Genomic DNA, 20,542 nt, shown 5'->3' on the forward strand with positions numbered 1-20,542 from the left:
TTGCTAATCAAACTTGGGATTTAATCCCTTTACCTCAAGGTAAAAATCTTGTTTCTTGTAAGTGGTTGTATAAAACTAAATTGAATGCAAATAATGAAGTTACTAAGTTTAAAGCTAGATTAGTTGCTAGAGTTTTTTTTCTCAAATTGAAGGCTTAGATTATAATGAAACTTTTGCTCCTGTTGCTAAAATGCCTACTATTAAACTTGTTCTTGCTTTAGCTTCTACTATGCATTGGCCTATTCATCAAATGGATGTTAAAAGTGCGTTTCTAAATGGTGATTTACATGAGGAAATTTATATGTCTCAACCTCCCAGTTTTGTTAAGGAAGGTAATGAACATTTAGTTTGCAAGTTAAAGAAATCAATTTATGGTTTGAAACAATCTCCTAGAGAATGGTATTCTAAGATAAATGCATTCTTTCTTTCTCAAGGTTTTATTAGAAGTAAAAATGATCCAAATTTATATTTTAAACATAGTGAATATGACATTGTGATTATTATTTTGTATGTAGATGATTTCATTCTAATTTCAACTTCCAATAATTTGATTTCTGAAATTATGTTTCAACTTAATAAAAAATTTCACATGACTGATTTAGGACTTTTACATTATTTTTTGGAAATGCAAATTTGGCAAACAAGTAATGGTATTTTTCTATCTCAAAGTAAATATGCTCAAGATATTTTAGACAAGTTTAAAATGAATGATGCTAATCATGTTTCTACTCCATGTGAATTAGGAACAAAGTTAATGCTTGATATGAATACTCCTTTAGTTGATGCTACTTTATATAGACAATTAGTTGGAAGTTTAAATTATTTAACTCTTACTAGACCAGATATTTCTTATAGTGTGGGTTTAGTTTCTAGATTTATCTCTAAACCTCAACAAACTCACTTTAAAGTTGCAAAATGAATTTTGAGATATATTAAAGGAACTCTTAATGTTGGTTTATTTTATGATGCAAATTGTGATTTTACTTTAAAATGATTTACTAATTCAGATCTCAGGGAGATCCCAATGATGGGAAATCTACTTGTGGATATTGTTTCTTTGTTGGTTCAAGTGCCATTTCTTGGAATAGTAAGAAACAACAATCTACTTCACTTGGTTCTACTGAAGCTGAATATAAAGGATGCAATAATGCCTCTAAAGAAGCCTTATGGCTTAGAAGATTTCTTGAAGATTTGGGGCTACCTCAACAAGATCCAACAACTTTTTATTGTGACAATCAAAGTGCCATTTCCCTGGATAAGAATCCTATCTTCCATGTAAGGACCAAACATATTGATCTCCAACACCACTTTATTAGAGAAAAATTTGAAGACAAGAAAGTTTCACTTCTATATTGCAAGGGTGAAGATCAAGTTGCAGATATTCTAACAAAGCCACTTTGTAAAGAAAAGTTCCAATTTCATTTAAAAAATCTTGGATTGCAACCCATTGAAGGGTTTGATGGAAACTCCCCAAGTAAAGCTTAAGGAGGGGTGTTAGAATATTTAATCTTTACTTGGCTTAGGTTTATTTGTATTTAGTTTGGGATTTTCCTTTGGAATCCCTACATGTAATTTGTCCTCTTATACATGTGTGAGGACAAGTCAATTCTTTTATTTTCATTCATTAAGGATTATTAGATTTCCTCCTTAAGAGGATGTTGACACATTGCACACACATATTATGAATGGTGGCATTCATAGATATGGGAGTTACTTTGTATCTTCTCTCCTCATCTCTATTTAAGAGATGATTCTCCTCTCATTCTTCACTTTCGATATAATTGTAATGAGTTTCTCTCTCTCTCTCTCTCTCTCTCTCTCTCTCTTTGTGCTTTGTGTTCATTCAAAATACATAAGGGGTTTTTCTTTGCTTTTCCCCTTTCAAAATCTCTTGTGTCTTCTCTTCAAGTTTTGGGTGATTGCTCTCAAGTTGCTCTCTACTTTGGTAACATTACTTCAATCAACATACTTGGATTTATTTTAATTTTCTTGCTCTTGTATTTCCTTTCATTTGACAACCATTTCTTATTAAAATATATAATTTAATATTAAATATTAATTTTTTTTAGGTAAGTACTACCAAGGGGGTAGTTCCCATAATATAGAAATAAAAAATAGATAAAATGCATGCTCTTTCCACAAGGGGTACAACAAAGAATAACACAAAGACGAACTAACATATTTCCTATTTCGATAAGATATATCATTTGTTGTGATCTAGATGGCCACAATGATGCATTCTCTCTGTCCATTATATCATTTTCCCCCAAAAGATCTGAGTACCATTTGATGTTTGCCTGATAGGGACTTTTTTCTCTTAATCTTTGTTCACTGAAGTGTAGATCAGGAGGAGCCCTTTTGATGCATCTCTTTAGAGGGGGACTTAAGTCTAAACTTTTCTGCCATTTCTGAATCACATTGAAATCCAACCGAGGAAACATGATCAACCAATTATAGAATATTATAGAGGATAACAAAAGACACATGATGCTTGAGGCCAACTAGCCTTGGGGAGGCCACAAAGATGTCTTAAGTGGCACAATTGTTAGAAGCCTGAAGTGGGGCCTTGGAGCTCGAGCATTGAAGAGAGCTAGAAGGATTTGTGTATGGAAAATTTGACGAAGGAGACTCAGAAGTGTACTTGGCCACCTTGGAGGAAATCATGTAATGATGATCTCCAACACCAATCCACCATGTGGGTGTGGATTGGCAATACCAATTTTTAAAAGTAGAGCTACTATGTTTTAAACAATTTGGAGTAAAGTGCTCTATAGAATAATAGATCTACTGCATTTGAAGGCAACCTTCTCATAGTCTACTTGTTGCTTCCAAGGTATGTTGCAAATTGTCAATTAAATTTTGGCTGGGAGGCCTATGAGAGATGTATCTCCACACAATTCGAGCACAGGCGATGCTGATCGCATAATTGATTGTCTCCTTTGAGGCACATAAATATTTACCCAAATCATTACCAATTGTTCACAAACACTCGAGTTCCCAAAACTGAATTGGAAGGTATGGTAAACGAACCCAAATAGATGAAGAAAAAATCTCAATGTGAGGGTCAAATGAGGTGTACCATCCTTTTACACATAAAAAGTCACCTTGAAACACCCATGAACCATATTTTAACACTTTTCCCTTATCTACCCTAGACTTAAACTCCTCCAAGATGAAGAAACCCCTTGCATAAGAGAAGACACTAACATAATCTTCTAGCCAAATCTTTCCATTTAGAAGGTATCCATTCATGCAAATAACACAGATTCGGCCAGGTCTTTACAAATATGCAAATAAGCGCATGATTAGTGAGGAATTCCTCTCGATCATGGACAAGCCCTTCAACACAAATCTTTGGAATGTGCTAAAAGGGAAGTAAATGGATTGGAGAGAATTATTTAGCACTATCACTCGTAACTCTACCAACACCACTATGCCAATCCACACCACTCAACTTTCCTGCTTCAGAAGACCTATTGACCTTGAACATAACATGACCCTTTTGGTTTTGAAAACACTTAGCGACATTCCCCACAAGCAAAGGATGAGGGGAAATTCCAAAACCCACCAAAGGAGGGCACCCAAACATTGCAAAAAGATCTTGGGGGGAACAACTTAGGGCATGTCAAGCCCTAGCACCACTTCACACAGCTTAAGCAAAAGAGGTATCCTTGGCAACAACAACACCCATACTTGAAATAAAATCAGAACCATTGCCCATGACGCCATGGCCATTAGAATAATCCTTCTCACAAATCGAACCGAAAATCGTAAAAACCTTATTGTGGGCTGATGAAAGCAGAAGGAGCGCGGAGTGAAGGGGTGCAGGACATCACATAGCATATTTTTTTGTGCAAAAAACTAAATATGATATTTAATAATAAATATAAATATAAATAAATGAACTATAACTAAAAATAAATATAAATACTTGATACTAAATATATTTTACAACCCCTACCTTCCTTTTCACTTTGATGAAAATAGAGGGATAAGATGCTTTGTTTAAATAATTTATAGAATAAGAAGCTTTAATTTAAGTCTACATTGACCATAAGGATTAAAGAATGAGTAGTGCACATGTTCATGAAAGTAAATATGCAATTAGACTATTTTTATTTGATAGAAAATGATGTCGTAACTTAAGGAAGATATGTAATAAAAAAAATCTTTAAATTAATAAGATGCTTTATTTAAATAATTTAGAATATGACACTTTGATTAAAGTCTACATTAACCATAAGGAATAAAGAATGCGTAGTGCACATGTTCATGAAAGTAAAAGCTGCAATTAGACCATTTTGATTTGATAGAAAATGATGTTGTAATTTAAGAAAGATAAGCAATAAATAAATAAATAAATAAAACCTTTAAATAAATAAGATGCTTTGTGTAAATAATTCATAGAATACGAGGCTTTAATTAAAGTCTACATTGTCCATAAGGAACAAAGAATGAGCAGTTCACATGTTCATGAAAGTAAAATCTGCAATTAGACCATTTTGATTTGATAGAAAACAATGTCATAATTTAAGAAAGATATGCAATTAAAAAACCCCTTTAAATGTTCGAATTGCCTTTAAATGTTTGGATTGAGTAATTCCTTTTGACTATATAGTCAATAGCTCACACAGGTTTGGGTAAAGTCTTCAGGCATAGCATTGATAAGTTACAAGTCCTTGGGCTTTGCGTGGCTATTCATAAAATCTTATGACTTAATATGCTGGTTTTTCTCTATCTGTCTTGAAATGTGTCCCTGGTGTTTTGAATGCTTCTTTACAAAACATTATTCTTTATAAATCTCATTTTGTATAGCTATACCTTTTGTATCCATGGCACCCTGAAGTGAAAAACCAATCAGGGAAGGCTAATCTCCCTATGGTTTACACACAGACAAGACTATTGTGTTTTTATTGTAGGGTGATATCAATTTGATACCATGCGTTCTATGAGTTTATTTTTAAGGCCTATCAGATTCAAGGTTTCCTTGTCACAAAAGAGGAGAGGGGAGATCGATCACTCAAACATACCCATTAACAATAAAAAACTGAGCTTTTAGTGGGTACATCATAACAAGAAAATCAAAATGAGCTTGATTGAATTTATATTAGCTTTCAAATTAGAAGAATGAAGTTTTTAAGATCTCATCAAGTGTTGCATAGATTATTGTATTGAATATATTTTTGAAATACATATACTCAGGAAATAATGCAACAAACTTATGTTATTCGCTGACTCTAATATCTATGCATAATCCTTGCTGCCACCTAGTGTTAGCGTCAGTTTTGCATGATCCCCTCTCTCTCTGTGAACGATGGATCGCTTTTAGTCCGCTCTCTGTCCTCTTCGAGAATAATGGATCTGTCTTCCATGCAAACTGCAGATCATAAGCTAACTAATTCAATTAGTTGTTATCTTTGCCTCTTTCACCCGTGATTTCATATTTCATCTGGTGGATATTATTTGTATAAATCTGCATTTAACAGATTGTAAATCATACAATGAATTAATAGAATTTCATTCTCAGCTTTTCTATTTTGCTTCTTCTTTTCTCTACAAGTTTTGTTTCTTGCTTTCTAGCTAGATCTGTAGTTTTGTTATGCAAGAAATTCTACACCTGGTACTGCTGAAGTTTTCAGAATGACCTCATTATTAACTTTCACAAATGAATAACCTTGTTGCAAAATGGTTTAAATCACACACACTAAGTTTATATTTATAGGTTTAAAAGTGTTAAACATTCATAGTTGACTGACATTTTTTAGACTTAATATGTTGAGTAATGTGTGTGGTCACACTAAGAATACACTTCTAAACTTAAAAGTGCTAAACACTCAGAGTTGACTAACATTCTGTACCCATAATATGTTGCTTGCGGCAACGTCTACCCAACCCTATAGTACTGAATATTGTTAGTATAATGTATTACATTGTTAGTAAATGCATTACATTGATTAGGGTAGATAGTTAGAGAGGTAGTTTCTGCACGGTTAATCTATTTAACTGCTTTCTGTCGTCTCCACCACTTTATAAAATGCATATCAAATTTAATATTTGATATTGGAATAAAGGAATATTTTATGTTTTTTTTATAACAACGAGTATCAGAGCGGTCTCCTTGAATGCTGTGAATATGGAATGAGTATCTGAAGCTGTGCATGTGTTTATGTGCCTGTGAAAATGGTGTGAGAGAACAACAACCAATCTTTGTGTCTATGCTGCGACAATCCAAACAATCTTTGTGTATGTAAATTGGTTGTAGTTCCCTCTTTCTTTAATCTGCAAGGGGAAGTTAGGGCTTAGAAACAAATATGGCAATTTTAGTGAAGTAATTAGTGAAAAATAAAAGAGATATTTCATTATGGAGATTGTGGTTGATACGCTAGCTAAATATTTTGGTTTTAACTTTCATACTTGGAAAATAAAAAATCAGATGCAATTAATGGGTAATAGTGAGTGGAAAAGAAACGAGAACAAATATGATAAAGACAAAGCTATTATTGGTCTTGCTCTTTTTGATTCAGAATTACATCATATAGATTTGGATACATCATTAGCAGATATTTGCGATAATCTCAATAAATTGTTTGGAGCAAAGGCAATAAATGCAAAATTCTCTCTAAAACTTCAATTGTTTAGGCTCAAAATAGAAAATGGAGTCAAAATGTCAAGTCATATAAGTAGTTTGAGATCTCTTATCAGACAATTAGCAGAAGTTAAGGCTCTAGTAAATGATGAAGATGCTAAGGCTATCTTGTTAAACAACTTGCTTGCAAAATACAATAATATTATTTTTTACACTTAGCCAAATAATCTCCCAGAGTTTAGAAGATATGATTTCAACCCTTTTAGCAGAAGAAAAGATAACAAATGCAGAAGATTTAGAAGGTGTTTCTCAACTGAAAAATGCATTATATGTTCAAAACCATAATAAAAGATCAAGCACAAGTAATGAAGACATTAAATGTTTCTATTGTAAGAAAAAAGGTCATAGAGCTTGGTCGTGTAAAAGTCGAGCTAGAGATGTTCTTAAAGGAAAGTTCAAAGACAAAATCAATGAAGCAAACATTTCTTATATTGAGAATGGGGATTCATCAAATGATCAAGTTATTATTTATGATTCTCTTAGTGATTCTGGAGAAGTGCTATAAGTCTTCACTTCTTTGGAGGCTTGTGGCACAGGAGGATGGAGAATTTCCATCATCTCAAGTTAGCTTCTTGCTTTGAGATGGTGTTTTGCTTGAGAAACGTTTTTTGTTTTTTTGTTTTTTTGTTTCTTGTTTATTCCTTGTTGTTGACATATTTGAAGATACATGTATTGTGAAGTTTGTTTTTGGAGACAGGTAAGGGGTTTGGTGTAAAGCTCAATATGGATGGTTGTCTAGTAGTACTCGAGGCTGTGTTCAAGAACTATACGCTTCCGAGGGTTATCAGGCAACTTGATGAAGCCATGTGGTTGGAGGGCTCAATATGGATTGTTGCTGAATAATTTGGGATATTAGATAGAGGCTACACCTTTCCGAGGGTTACGAGACAACTTGATGGAGCTAAACTTGATTCATAATTTGTTTCTTCAAATAAGTTTTTCACAAAATGTGTCTATATATATTCTGTAATCAACAATTTTATTATTTAAGACTTAAAGGGGGGTTCCTGGATAAACATTTATAAAGAACAATGTAATAGGGGGGATTGTTAGTATAATGTATTACATTGTTAGTAAATGTATTACACTGATTAGAGTAGATAGTTAGAGAGGTAATTAGTGTACCCGGCTCCAACATTTTATAAAATGCATATCAAATGTAATATTTGATATTAGAATAAAAGAATATTTTATGTATATCTCATTAGCAAGCAATCAATGAATATCTTCAACTAAGTGATCCATGAATTACATTCATGCTAGCTAACTGACAAATACTTCCCCCCAAGAATTTGGGAAGATAAGTGACTACCTGAATCCTTATTTTACTGAAGCTGATTCTTTATTAGCCGATAGGCTATTTACGTGGAGAACCCTCCACCGGGTTCTCCTCACGTCTTACGCTGTAAATGAAAAGTTTCACGCCTCTGGAATGACTTACGCCGGTTTCTGAGATTGGAAAATGTTCCCGTTGCCGACTATTTACCGCCTTCCTCATTGTCGTAAGCTGCAAGTATAAACTGTCATTGCAAATATAGACTGCCATATTCCGCCCTTAAACCGTACGACAATGGATCCATTCTTCATTACGCCTTGCGCAGGAAATTTTGTTTCCTTTCACCTATTTTTATTTCTTCCGTTTTTTCCTTAAGTTGGCTGCCGCCATTGGGGTCATAGTCGTTTCTGTGAGTTACAGATTGGCTCCATGTTAAATACCTCACATGCCTTGTCCACGGTGTCACATTTTGCATACATGTCTACCAGGGCAGTTGCAACTATAACATCTGTAAAAAGTCCCCCTTCCATTATGCTTCAATGGATATCTATACCCTGTTCGAAAGCTCCCACTATGGCACAGTTAGGGAGGATGCTAGAAAAGGTCGACAACTCTGGCTTTACACTTGCCATTTGCATTAGCTTGAAAGTTTCTAAAGAGTCTTCAACAAATCCATTTAATGTGCATATTCTGCAATTGTAGCGGTCCATGAAACCACATCTCTTCGAGGTATTCTGTCAAACAATTCACGTGCCTTGTCTATTCATCTGCACTTTGCATACACGTCTAACAGGGCAGTTGTTTGCACAACATATGGCTAAATTTCTCTATCATTTAGGTATATGCCCATACCTTCTTCCAAAGCTCCTGTTTTGGCACAGCCAGGGAGGATGCTGGCAATGGTTGTGGGACTTGGCTTTACATGACCTGCCAATTACATTTTCTTGAAAATAGGTTTTGGTGTGCAGAGGTAGAAGGCAGAGTTTCTAATGTCTTTTCAACAAATCCAATTGCATCATCCACAATAGGGCAGGTTTTAAGCTAGAATTAGCATTCAATTTCAAATAGTTAAGATTACTTTTTCAAATTAGACACCAGGAATTATGAATGGAACTTGTAAAATAGAACAAAATCAATCTTCCTTAAATGATTAATGCTCTGATTTTATATTTTAGTTGCATTTCTTGAAAGTTGGTTTTGATTGTCTAAATTTCAATACCAATAGAAAAATAATAAGGTCCGAAGATTACAGCCTTAACAAATCAAGAGACATTCATTGTTTATACTGACTGACTGTTTGATGTATACCTAGATCATGAATTATTGGAGCTTCATTGTTATTTCTTTGTTTCATGAATTGGTGACTTACAATTACTCCAAATTTTAGACAAATCTAAGTATAAGATTTTTTTTATTATAGCATTAATTGGTAGGTAGTTTGAAATATTATTTTCTATTTCACATATTGTTTGTTTAGATTATCATGAAATAGTTATACTTTGCATAGAAAACCATGCATTGTAGAGCATTTAACTTGAACTAGCAAGAAGAAGTGATTAGATTGCCTCAAATGTTGGAGCTCTTACAATCAATTTATTGTAGATAGGTTTATGCCCCACTTTCATGACAAAATCAACTTAGAAGAAAACTACAAGTCAATTGGATTATGCAGTCATTTTGGCATTAATGGACAAACATAAAGAATAATCATGGCATCTTAGAAGATAATGGTTTATCTTGGGACATGCTAAGTTCAACTCCCATCAAATTTGTTATAAAATAATAGTGGATGCAATAACTTATACATGTCAACCTCAATCATATTTCTTTTGTAATAGTGGCATACAAATTCTCTTTCCCTTTGAATTAGGACATAATGGTGGATCTTCTCACCTTTTGTTGTAGTTTGTATACCTCAAAAAAGCTATTGCATAGAGACCTTGTCAATTGACCTTTTTATTAACAGAGAGGTGCATACTTTAAAAACAAGTGATCAACTTAAAGATGGTCGTAGAAGGGAGACAATATATCTTAAAGATGGTTGTAGAAGGGAGACAATATATATCACTTAAAATTTGATTCATTCTCATATTGTATAACGCTACAACTTTTATGAGTTTTAACAGTCTCTGTCTTAATCAACTTTGAATTTTTGTTAACATCACAATTTTCATTAGTTTTTAACTTCTTAATGTTGAGAGGATAGACATCTTAAATTGCTTTAAGCAATCTATTGGTATTGAAGCTTGGATCATAAATACATGGGACATACATATACTAAGTCATCACATTAAATTTAATAAATTATAACATTAAAAAAATATTATATTATAATACTAAATAATACATTTGTTGAAAATTGAAATTCAATTAAGAAGTGCAAGAAATTGTTTTGCAATACAATATAATTTAAATGTTGCATTGAAAGTGAAGTCCAAATTTAGATTTCAATAATTTTTTTTGGTTATATAGCTTTTTATATGTTTACTTGTGTGCTTTAGTTAAGTATTATGATATTTCAATTAGGTAGTTTATAAGAGAGGTAAAGTCAGTTTGTAAGAAAGTGTAACTTCAATTTTAGAGAAATTTAAAAAGAATAAATAAGAAGTTGTATTAAAATAATATATTATGATTCAATTTTTATTTTTAACAATAAATTTATTCAACAATTTTTTTTTTTTAAAGTAAGAGCAATCATTGCAGTCCACAAGGATACATCTCTTTGAGTCATTCTGTCAAACAATTCACATGTCTTATCTATGCTTCCACATTTCGATGCATGTGTACCAGAGTAGTTGCAATAAAACATTTGACAAAAATCCACCTTTATTTATGTTTTGATGATCCGATGTTAGGATCTATGACTGTTGCACGTGAGATGTTAACTTTTAAAACGATTAAATTGAAGGCCTTGAAATTGAAATTCTTAACTGAACATCACAACAATTAAATAACAAATTATCAATAGAGAGAAAAAATAGAAGACAAGGAAACACAAGTTGGTAACGGAGTTCACCAAATGGCTACATCTTTGGGTCCCTCTCAACTGAGTGATCGATCCTTGATTATGCTCCAGAAAAAAGATTATAAGGTCTTCAACTTGTTACAAAGTCTCCTCACCTCTCCTCGGACGATAATGAATTATAAAAGTCCTTCTCCAACAAGTACAACAAGCTTGACTTCAAGCTCCCAATGCACAGAGATGAACAATTCACTATCACAATAACTCTCCAAAACTTCTCTCACATCAGTTTTTTAATCTTCAATTCTCTCACAATACTCTCCCATGTCCAAGTTCAAAACTCAACTCCCCTTTTATACAATTTTATTTCCTAATATGAGCTATAACCATATGATTTTGAAAAATCCCCCATATCCACTAATTTTAAATTACAAATCTTTATATAGGGCTCTAAATGTCCTAGGCCTCTTTTAATTTTTTTTAAAAATCTTTATGGACTTAATATGTCCATGGCTCATATTGCTTTGAGCTTAAATTAAGGATTTATCAATTTGGTTAGGGCCCAATTTGTATTTGTTTGTTTAAAAGTTTGTTATATTTGGTGTTTCCAAATAACCAATTATTTGAGAAAAAACTAAACAAACACCACAATATAATGCAAAATCTGCAGTGGCTCATTGGCAGAGAGAGGATGGTGAGGTTGGGGAGGCTGCCAGTTCGAACTGTCACCTCTCTTGAATTAGCATTTATCTTCTTCAAATATAACTGCCGCCACCAATGGTATAGAGTGAGATATGGAGCCTAACCATGAGGAGAGTTTGTTGGCGGTGAACGATTAGGGGTTCAAATCTCTCTTCCACCAAATTTTAATAGCCAGAACAAAATCCGTCGAAGCACCTGGAGGAACCACATGGGTGCCATATTTTTAGAGCATCTGGAACATTTAAATTTTTGGATAAACATCCACTTGGATCAATCCGCCCCACTGGATAAATTTTGGACCTCCAAAAGTTGCATTTATTCATAAATTAAGTGAGGACATGGCCTCCCCACTTGTCCTGTATCATCTGTCCATCTATACACCTGGCTCATCACCATAATCAATACTGCAATGATATTGTTAAATATATGTATCATTCTATCACTTTCATAAACATCTACATCAACTACTCCAACTACTAACCAATAAGCACTGATTAATATCAAGCTAAATAACAATGCAGATAGAAAAGCAAATGAATCAACATCTTGTCTATCTTTCACAACAGGAACGTTTTTACCCAAGGGAACCTTCTTATCAATTTTATCATTTTTGTAAGAAGTTCATTGCATGGGGAGCAACCGGAAGGAAAAGACGAACTTATGCTATAATTTAATTATTCTTTTTTTGTAGCTCTACCTGATTTATAGGTTCATTTTGTCCAAAAACGGGTGAACGCTTTCTACCTAATAAAATTTTGGTCTGATTTGCTAAATCTTGAAGAATCTCTCTTATTGAAACAAAAATTTGCTTTATAAAATAAAAACTATTTTTGATATGTTCCCAATGATCTATTTTGGGATACATGCGTGCCCTCAACATAACAGACCGACTACCATTACTAGTATTCCACCAAAATCGATTCATGCAAATTAGATCCTCTACTCAATAACAATGCCAAAGAAAACGTCTGATTTTTTGCCTTGTATCTATGCAAAGAGGTTCATCTTTTTCGATGAGACCTTCGTCATTTAGTATCTCTTTACTATTTAATCCTGTACTTTGATCTATAGGGGTTTCTAGATTCAAAAGACTGAAAAATTCAAAATTCTCTACGACGTCTTGGAAGAAGAATATCTTCGAAAGTAAAAGAACTTGAAATTTTTTCATTGACATCCTCAATAGTTTTTCTTTTTCTTCGTCATTGAAATCTATCAAAAAGATTTACATTTATTCTCTTCTTCTTTAGTTTTAAGAAGAGACTTGCAATTTTGTATATCAAAAATTGGTCATTAAAGTACCCCGGTACAAGTGGCATAGATCTTCGCCTTTCATTGGCAAAAATTCTCTAAAAATCATTCTTGTTATCCTGGAAGCAACTCTTGAGATACAAAACATTTTCCAATAAATCCAAGTCGAGCTCTTTGTTTTCCAAATAGGGCATAGTTAGTTGGGCTACAACGACCTCATTACCGAGTTTCTTTTTTTCTAGAAAACATGACGTATTTCTGCCCTTGGAAAGCCAAGGAGCAAGTGGCAGTTTTTCGAGCTTGTATTTGGTTTTCCAAATGCAAATATTTTTCGCCATGTCTCGATACGACAATTTATCCATATAGATCAATGAGGAATAAATATCGAAATATGCAATATACTATATATATACATAGAATAGGAAACATTCAATGCGATTAGATGAAAATAAAAGAATATTTACAATTCCTGAATTTGGTAAAATACAACTTGAAGGATTTGATCATTTTATCGAGCAAGGCTTAATAGAAGAACTCAATAAGTTTTCAAAAATTGAAAGCCCAAAAAAAAAAAAAAAAATCTCCTTTTTGGGAATGAATATAAATTAACAAAACCTCCCATTAAAGAGAGAGATGTTGTATATATGTCTCTTACATATCACTGTCAATTATATGTACCCGCAAGATTGATTAAGAAAACTAAAACTCGTGAAAAGTTAAAGAACTAGATGATTTTATATCTAGGAGATATTCCTTTAATGAATTCTAAAGGAACTTTTGTAATAAATGGAAATTACAGAGTTGTGGTCAATCAAATATTAAGAAGTCCCAGTATTTATTACACTTGGGAACGAAAACTGTCAGGAAACATTATCTATATTGGCACAATAATTTCAGATTGGGGAGGAAGATCAAGATTTAAGATCAAGAAAAAACAAAAAAGACATGGATTTGTGTAAACATAATTTTTTTTTATGTGTTACTTTTATTATTGGCTATGAGTCTAAATTCCAAAGATAAACTCTCAACCATAAGTTGAGGACTCAGATCATCAATGCTTTCATTTGTTGTTTCTTCATGTTGTATTGTTGGTGTATCCTGCGATATCTGATCTTGATTAGCCTTAATTGGTTCAAGTTCATGCCTAGAATCACTTGACTTGATAGACATAAGAGAGATATCTTTACTTGCATTAATAATCCTCTTTAACTACCCTATGTTTGCAAAAGACCGATTAGTCTTAATCCTGTGAGAATGTACAATATACTTGATGTCATCTTTGAACAAATGATATTGATTAAATTCCTTGTAGAAAGTAGCCTTTCGATCATATAAATAAGGGCTACCCAACACTATTCCACAAACATCTAGTGGAACCACATCAAATTGTACCTCATCAAAATACTTGTGATTGCGAACCTTAAAGTAGACTGCCTTGTTTCTTGCAATTCATTCTTTTCGCAAACCCAACCTAGTGGATAAGGTCTCTTATGTGGTGTAGTTTTCAATCCCAAATTCCTTACAACATCTGGGTAAGTACACAAAGATGGTGGTCAAAAAAGGGGGTATAAGTGGACACTTTTTTTTTTTCCTGAAATCAGGTGAACCTGAACTTGGAGGCAAAATTTGAAAGTCATCCACTCAAGATATGAAGATAATCAAATAAAAAATATTGTAGTACTTTGAATCTAGTTTCCAAACTACTAAACTTTTTCAAAATTGGATAATATTAAGGGGGTCAAATCCTTCGTGCACGAAAAACTGACCCTGATTTTTTTTTGAAAAACATAACATAGTGTCTGACGTGCGCATCAAAAAAGTCATAGTTGAATTTAGTATTTTGACAAATCCTTTGGATGAAAGATAGATAAGAGTGAGCACTAGAATATGTGTACTTTTTTGTAATTTTTTGTTGAGTATTTTTTTTATGATTTTTCCAATCGAGCACATCCTGAAAATTAGGTACCTGTTCATGCACGAAGCATAAGTTGCACTAAACAAATTGAAAATACAATTTTTTAAAAAAATTGTAAAGAATCAAGTGCACTACAATAATATATAAAGTTTTTAAAATTTGGATAAGTATATCAAAAGTTATTCAAAAAATGGTGCACCTATGTCTGTGAGAACTATGGAGACATTGGTAAAAGAAATTCAATAATAATATGTTATTATTGTTCAAATTGAAAAAAATTATATGGTTAGAAAGCTCAGAAGATGGGTGAAAATATGGTGGCAATTTTAGAAATACCCACTTGATGAAGTGTAAACCTGATGATGAAAAAGTCGATAAACTAAGTTGATAAAATAAAACACGTAAAAAATGAGAGAAATGGAGGGAAATCAAACTTCCAAACCGTAGCTTTGTCATTCAGGCCTATTTCCAAGCCTAAATAGTCAAAGCGCGTACGAGGTGCTTATGATTTAAAAAGCCCGTATGGGGTACTAATAGTGTAAGCAGCGCGTACGCGCTTGTTTCCCTATAAACAACGCATATGCGCTACTTTTACTATAAACAACGCGTACACGCTATTGTATAATATGATATTCTATATATAATATGTGTATATACATATAATATATGTAATATATAGTATGTGTATAATATGATATTGTATATATAATATATTTATATACATATAATATATATATATATATACACACACACACACACACACATGTAAGTTTATTATCTCCCCCTCTCAAACGCATACAAGGTGCCTCTCTCTCTCTCTCTCCATACCCCATCCCTCTTTCTCTTCTTCTCTCCCTCCCTCCCTCCATACCCCACCGCAACTATGTCCGCACTTCTATAGAAGTAAGTGAATTTATTTCTTGTTTGCAACTTCCTCTTTAAATTATATCATGTATGCTCTCCTAAGAAAATTGACTGATGGATTTGTGTGTGTATATTGAATAGGAGGAATAGGGTTTGAAATTGAACCACGGGTGTATTACCGTGACAAACAAGGAAACCTGTAGCAATATTCTTCTCGAATGTGTTTTTAATGAGCAGAGAAGATGTGGAAAATAATGTCAACAAAGCAACATGATGAATCATAGTACCTGCAATATGTTTTTTAGAAGGAAACAATAGGTAGGAAGAGAAAGAGGGAGAGTAACACAGATAATGTCATGTAGAATGATAGTGGTGGGTATGCGAGAGTTCCCATGTTGTTACACAACGCCTGTCACCTAAAGAAATTAAAGTTTGTTGTATGCATGGCAGTGGTAGTATATGATGATCATCACTTGTCAAACAACTTGGAACGGTACATTCCCATGAAATAAATCAAGTGTGTAATTCCTATAGTCACAATCGAGATCAGTCTTATAACCTTGCAAATTTAATAGCATCATATATTTTAGAACTTAGGTAGTACTCTTAGGGTTAGGTCAAGCTCTTACACTTGCTTTTTAGCGAAGCCTCATTGTTTGTTCGCTTGGAGTCTTGATGACTGATGGATTTGTGTGTGTATATTGAATAGGAGGATTAGGGTTTGAAATTGAACCACAGGTGTATTACCATGACAAACAAGGAAACCTGTAGCAATATTCTTCTCAAATGTGTTTTTAATGAGTAGAGCAGATGTGGAAAATAGTGTCAACAAAGAAACATGATGAGTCGGAGTACCTGCAATATGTTTTTCAGAAGGAAAAAACAGGTAGGAAGAGAAAGAGGGAGAGTAACATAGATGATGTCATGTAGAATGATAGTGGTGGGTATGCGAGAGTTCCCATGTTGTTACACAACGCCTGTCACCTAAAGAAATTAAAGTTTGTTGTATGCATGACAGTGGTAGTATATGATGATCATCACTTGTCAAACAACTTGGAATGGTACATTCCCATGAAAGAAATCAAGTGTGTAATTCCTATAGTCACAATCGAGATCAGTCTTATAACCTTGCAAATTTAATAGCATCATATATTTTAGAACTTAGGCAGTACTCTTAGGATTAGGTCAAGGTCTTACACTTGCTTTTTAGCGAAGCCTCGTTGTTTGTTCCCTTGGAGTCTCGATGACTGATGGATTTGTGTGTGTATATTGAATAGGAGGAATAGGGTTTGAAATTGAACCACGGGTGTATTACCGTGACAAACAAGGAAACCTCTAGCAATATTCTTCTTGAATGTGTTTTTAATGAGCAAAGAAGATGTGGAAAATATTGTCAACAAAGCAACATGATGAGTTAGAGTACCTACAATATGTTTTTCAGAAGGAAAAAATAGGTAGGAAGAGAAAGAGGGAGAGTAACACAGATGATGTCATGTAGAATGATAGTGGTGGGTATGTGAGAGTTCCCATGTTGTTACACAACGCCTGCCACCTAAAGAAATTAAAGTTTGTTGTATGCATGGAAGTGGTAGTAAATGATGATCATCAGTTGTCAAATAGCTTGGAACGGTACATTCCCATGAAAGAAATCAAGTGTGTAATTCCTATAGTCACAATCGAGATTAGTCTTATAAATTTGCAAATTTAATAGCATCATATATTTTAGAACTTAGGTAGTACTCTTAGGGTTAGGTCAAGCTCTTACACTTGATTTTTAGTGAAGCCTCATTGTTTGTTCACTTGGAGTCTCGATGACTGATGGATTTGTGTGTGTATATTGAATAGGAGGAATAGGGTTTGAAATTGAACCACAGGTGTATTACCGTGACAAACAAGGAAACCTGTAGCAATATTATTCTTGAATGTGTTTTTAATGAGCAGAGCAGATGTGGAAAATAGTGTCAACAAAGCAACATGATGAGTCAGAATACTCGCAATATATTTTTCAAAAGGAAACAATAGGTAGGAAGAGAAAGAGGGAGAGTAACACAAATGATGTCCTATAGAATGATAGTGATGGGTATGCGAGAGTTCCAATGTTGTTACAGAATGCCTGTCACCGAAAGAAATTAAATTTTATTGTATGCATGGAAGTGGTAGTATATGATGATCATCACTTGTCAAACAACTTGGAACGGTACATTCCCATGAAAGAAATCAAGTGTGCAATTCCTATAGTCACAATCGAGATCAGTCTTATAACCTTGCAAATTTAATAGCATCATATGTTTTAGAACTTAGGCAATACTCTTAGGGTTGGGTCAAGCTCTTACACTTGATTTTTAGCAAAGCCTCATTGTTTGTTCGCTTGGAGTCTCGATGACTGATGGATTTGTGTGTGTATATTGAATAGGAGGAATAGCGTTTGAAATTGAACCACGAGTGTATTACCGTGACAAACAAGGAAACCTGTAGCAATATTCTTCTCGAATGTGTTTTTAATGAGCAGAGCAGATGTGGAAAATAGTGTCAACAAAGCAACATGATGAGTCAGAGTACTTGCATTATGTTTTTCAGAAGGAAAAAATAGGTAGGAAGAGAAAGAGGGAGAGTAACATAGATGATGTCATGTAGAATGATAGTGGTGGGTATGCGAGAGTTCCCATGTTGTTACACAACGCCTGTCACCTAAAGAAATTAAAGTTTGTTGTATGCATGACAGTGGTAGTATATGATGATCATCACTTGTCAAACAGCTTGGAACAATACATACCCATGAAAGAAATCAAGTGTGTAATTCCTATAGTCACAATCGAGATTAGTCTTATAACCTTGCAAATTTAATAGCATCACATGTTTTAGAACTTAGGCAGTACTCTTAGGGTTAGGTCAAGCTCTTACACTTACTTTTTAGTGAAGCCTCATTGTTTGTTCGCGTGGAGTCTTGTTGTATGATGTTTTATTCATAACTTTAAATTTAATATATCATTTTACTAGCCCACCATATGACCCATTAGGTGTCATTAGAGGTTGTATTATTTCCTAAGAGGTCATATGGTGTCCTGTGACCCCTTAAGACCCCTCCTCTTTCCCTCCAGCTACTCTCCCCCCCTCTCTCTCTCTCTCCACCCCCCTCTTCTCTCTCTCTCTCTCTCTCTCTCTCTCCCTCTCTCTCCCTCTCTCTACCCTCTCTCTCTCTCTCTCTCTCTCTCTCTCTCCCTCTCTCCCTCTCCCTCTCCCTTCCTCCATACCCCTTCTTCTCTCCCATCCCCTCTCTCTCTCTCTCTCTCTCTCTCTCTCTCTCTCTCTCTCTCTCTCTCTCTCTCTCTCTCTCCCTCTACCTCTCTCCCTCCCTCTACCTATCTCCCTCTCTCATCTTCCCTCCCCCCCTCTCTCCCTCTCTCTCTCTCTCTCTCTCTCTCTCTCTCTCTCTCCCTCTCCCCTCTTCCCTTCTCCATACCCCTTCTTCTCTCACACCATCCCCCCTCCTCTCTCCCTCCCCCTCCTCTCCCCCCCCCCCCTCTCTCTCTCTCTCTCTCCCTCCCTTTTCATTCACATATTTTCTACTACCAATAACGCGTACGGGGTACTGAAACTATTAGTTCACTTCCCTGCCATAACTTTTTTAAGGCAAAGGAGTGCGTACGTGGTACTTATTACTCATAAGCGCATATGGGGTACTATTCCCATTATTCATTACCCTATGATAACATTTTTTAGGCTTAGTAGTGCGTACGTGCTACTTGTTAGTCCAGAATGGGAAAAAAGAATACCGTTGGGCTTGTCAACATTTTATGGTCTAATAGCATGTACGCGGTTATTAATGTAGCAAGTACACGGTTTATAGACATAGTTTTAGTTTCCCAAGAGCCTCAACGGCCTCAAAAGAAGTTTTTGAAGTCGCTGAAGGCCCCACTGGAACTGTGTCTACACTTCTATCACTCTTGTATACATAAAAGTAAGTGAATTTTTTGTTTTTGCATGATTTCAAATGATTGAATTGTTGTTTTTATTAGTTTTTTATTAGTCTACGATGGGTCCAGGTAATCCAGGTACGTCAATGGTTCGTAGATATTTTTGGTTGATCACTGAATCTAACATTGAAAACTATCTAGATTGTTGTACAGTTGCAGAATTGAGTGACATGCACTCATTTATGAGTTCAAATTCAAGTTCACTGGTAATCTATACGAGACAGATGGTATGTTTTTGCTCTTCATGCATGTATTGTTTGTGGGAAGAATGTGAATCACAAGAGTGGGTTAACAAATGGTCTTGTAGACCGTTCCCATTGATTCATATCGAATTCCCAAAGCACTACAATTGAGCCAAATGGAGACATCAGTGGATTTTGACCATGTATCCGACCTAGTGGATTAAGGTGATTTTTTGAGTTAATTTTTTTTGCAAGTATTCTTTTTGGTTCATTTTGTTGTACATCATACTTTATTTTTGGTATTAATTAACACTTTTTAAAATGCAGGTCATTTGTATGCAGTTGTTGTAGAAGAGAACAATGAAGAAGGAACAAATTACTATTTGTGTCATTGTGTTGAGCCTAAAATAAAATTAACAACCACAATCATTGACGCAGAGGGTATTGAGTACCCAATAGGGTATGTTGTCATGACAGGAACATGGCTTCGGAGATACCCTATCAAGAATTTTGATGTTTGGTTGTTCGAGGACTTTGAAACACACAAACATATTCTTCATTTCTCTAACCTTGTTGTTGCAATAAATATTCATTTGATGAAGTATCGTGGTAGACCTCATAACAAGATTTTATGGAAAGTTCATGAATCTGACCATGAGGCAATACTTGACACAATACGGGTTAGAGCTGATCCTGAAGGCTCACTTCATTGATTCTACGGTTTAGAGTAGAATGATTTTGAGAATTTTGTATAAATCGTCGACAAATTGTTC

Source organism: Cryptomeria japonica, chromosome 3 (assembly GCF_030272615.1).
Source record: "Cryptomeria japonica chromosome 3, Sugi_1.0, whole genome shotgun sequence".
Taxonomy (NCBI): Eukaryota; Viridiplantae; Streptophyta; class Pinopsida; order Cupressales; family Cupressaceae; genus Cryptomeria; species Cryptomeria japonica.